Raw genomic sequence first — 3,715 nt, forward strand, 5'->3', positions numbered from 1 at the left:
CGGCGTCCATAGACTCTGAATTAGCCTACAAGTTTAATATGAAAGGATTGTTGCATTACGCACAAATTAGCGAATGAAACCGGGATAGCCGCCTACAAATTAGCCTACAAGTCTAATAGAAATTACCGTTTGTTTGAACCAAGAGATGAAACCGGGATAGCCGCCTCCTTGCTTTGCGAGAAGCTCATACTCTTCGACAGAATCCTTTTGGATCACCGCTCCATACGAGAATAAGGCGACGTATCGAATGTATGAAATATCCAGGAATAAGAGTAGTTCAAAGGAAATAGAAGTTGCGAAACTATGTACCGAGAACTTACTCGATGTACGGCCGCACTTCTATCAGGTTGTTGAAGATATACAACGAAATGGTCCGCCATTGTTCGTTATCCAAAGATACTGGATTTGAAACACTGGCTGGTGCGAGATTCCCTTTGAATAGGCTGAGGTTGGTCAGCATTGTACCGAGGCTTCGGATTATGCAAATGACGATTTTTGGCTTCGTAGTGTGCTGTCACGAAGTTTGCCGCCTCCTCAGTGATGAATGCCTCAGCCATCGATGCTTCAATTCTACGTTTATTTTTACATTTTTGTCGAAGCGTCTTCTGCATCCTCTCAGTTGGGTAGCACCAATGATTTTGCACGGCCCCCCCCAATCTTGCCTCGGTCGGGAGATGCAAAATCAAATGTTGCATTGGATTAAAGAAGCCCGGTGGAAAGATCTTCTCTAACTTGCAGATCAACTCCGGCGCCAACTCTTCCATTTCTTCTAGCACGCCAGGCGATAGTTCTTTCGCACAAAGAACACGGAAGAAATAGCTGAGTTCTGCCAGTACTAGCCATTCATCCTCAGGGATGAAGCCACGCAACATCACCGGCATTACCCGCTCAATCCATATGTGCCAATCATGACTCTTGAGACCAAATATCTTCGATTTATCAAGACTGGCTCCCCTCTGTAGATTCGCTGCATACCCATCGGGGAACATCAACTGCATTTTCACCCACAAGATAATTTCCCTCATAGCTGGCCTTCCAAGATTGAACCATGCCTTTGGCTTCGTCCAGTTCTGCTTTCCTTTCGGTTCTTTCATGTTTTGTAACGGCCTATCACATAGCGCCTCCAGATCGACTCTAGCCTTAGTATTATCCTTTGACTTCCCATCTATGCCGAACAATGTACCAAAAAGTGCCTCGGCGATATTCTTCTCAGTGTGCATCACGTCGATGTTGTGTGGGCAAAGGAGGTCTTTGAAGTAAGGCAGATCCCATAAGCATGTTTTGTGAGTCCAGGCGTGCTTAGAATTATACCCCTTGAAGTACCCTGGACGCTCTGGATCTGGCTCGAGAGCGTTTAACTGATCCAGGGTCTGTTGGCCTGTCAATGCATGTGGTGCAGAGTTTTTGACAACTCTACCTCTGATGAAGTTCTTCTTGTCTTTCCTGAACTTATGGCGAGGATTCAGGAACTGTCTATGCATGTCGAAGCAAGAAAACTTGCGACCGGCCTGAAGCCAACGAAACTCAAGAGCTCCCTTGCATGTGGGGCACGGAAACCTTCCATGCACACACCAGCCAACGAATAGCGCATACGCCGGCAAGTCATGCGTCGAGTACATGTACCAGACACGCATTATGAAGTTCCGTTTGCTATAGGCATCGTATGTCTTGAACCCATTATCCCAGGCTTCTTGCAATTCGTCCTTAAGCGGTTGCATGTACACATTCATATTTTTCCCCGGATAGTTGGGCCCTGGAATTATCAACGTCAGGAAAATGTTCTTTCTTTGCATAATCTGTCCGGGGGGGAGATTGAGTGGAAAGACAAATACGGGCCAACAACTGTATTGGGCTGCCGTCATACCAAACACACTGAACCCATCCGTGCTGATGCCGACTCGAGGATGCCTCGGATCTGCCGCTTTGTCACCATGTAATTCATCAAACTTTTTCCACGCAACACCATCCGATGTGTGTACAATCATCAGATTCCCATCTGCATCTAGTTCGGTTCTTTTGCCCGTTTTGTGCCATGTCATCTGTCTGGCCGTCTCTTCGACCATGAAAAGACGTTGAAGTCTTGGTACGATTGGCATATACCGAAGAACACTAACGGGGATTTTGGTCTGTGTCTTCTCACCCATACCATTGTCTACCACAACATACCTGGAAGACTTGCAAATGGGACAATAGTTCAAGTCCGCATAGTCAAGCCTAAACAAGACACATCCTTTATCACAGGCATGTATCTTATCATAGGGCATCTTCAGTGCACGGAGGATTTTGTCCGACTGGTACAGGTTTGCAGGCATTACATGGCCTTTGGGTAGAAAGCGTCCAAATACTGTCATCATTGCATCGTAGCATTCTCTGCCCAAGTTGAACTGAGCCTTCAGAGCCATTACTTGTGAGATGGCATCCAACTGACAAAGCTCAGTGTGCTCATGGAGCGGACGTTTTGAAGACTCCAACATTTCATTGAAAGCCTTTGCAGATTCCTCCATCTCCTCGTCCAAATCCCGAGCATCATCAAAGTCTTGCACCATGTTTTCCATCCCGGTACCATGCTCGTCGGTGCGACGACGATCCACCTCAGCTCGGTCATGTTGGGCAGACTCACCATGAAATGTCCACACCGTATAATCGGGCGTAAAACCACTCTTCTGCAGGTGTTTGCCCATTTCAGCCTCTATCCTCTTTTCCCAATTGCCGCACCGTAAACAGGGGCACCGGGTTTTCCTCTGGCCATTTGCAAATGCGGCTCGCACAAACCCCTTGGTTTTTGTGAACCATTCAGTGCTCCATTTGTTCTGACCAGTGTGACCGGTGTACATCCACGCACGATCACTCATCTTGACTTTCAGAGCTACTAGACACACAACAAATATATATATATATATATATATAATTCACCATGTATGTATTCATCAGTTGATCTACTTTGTCAATTTTATTACGTCCATGCAACCTACACTCTAATAGGTAATGATAGGTCCTAATCCCACCCGAGTATGTTTAGATTGGGTTCATTTTCCCATGCTATGCCCCGGATCCTACGCAAAATTTCGGCAGCACCTCCCCGCTGTTCTCCTGATACACATCTCTGCAATAAACAGAGAGGATGTGTACCCGGAGAACAACAGGGGAGGCACTGACGAAATTTATGCGTCGGATCCAGAGCAAAGCATATGGGAAAACGAACCCAATCTAAACATACTCGGGCTGTCCATGCATAGCGTTGGACAATTCAAAAGAATCAAGGTTATAAATATGCAAATGCATGCATATTTATAACTATGACGCTTTCGAACGGGAGACACATATTGGTTACGCATACTGATGATTCAAGACACATATATATCTAGCTATCAAGTTTCATCGGAATAGATCAAATAATTAATGGGGGAGGAGGACATGTCATTTGTGCTCACCCACGAACGAAGGGGCAGAGCTCGTCAAACGCACAGCGAGGTCGTCGAACACCAAACCTCGCAGCGATGAAACAACTGCACATTTAAAACTACCCGATCAACACAATTATATATGATGTTTTTCATAACAAAATCGAAAGATATATGACCTAACTAATAATTCACAAATATATGACCCCGCCGGCTTCTGGAAGGCCAAAGAACACCTTTTCGGGAGGTGTCGGGGGTCGGGGTGTCGTGTCGGTCTCGGGGTGCCGTGTCGGGGTCGGGGTCTCGGGGTCGGG

The sequence above is a fragment of the Triticum aestivum genome, chromosome 3D (genome assembly GCF_018294505.1).
Source record: "Triticum aestivum cultivar Chinese Spring chromosome 3D, IWGSC CS RefSeq v2.1, whole genome shotgun sequence".
Taxonomy (NCBI): Eukaryota; Viridiplantae; Streptophyta; class Magnoliopsida; order Poales; family Poaceae; genus Triticum; species Triticum aestivum.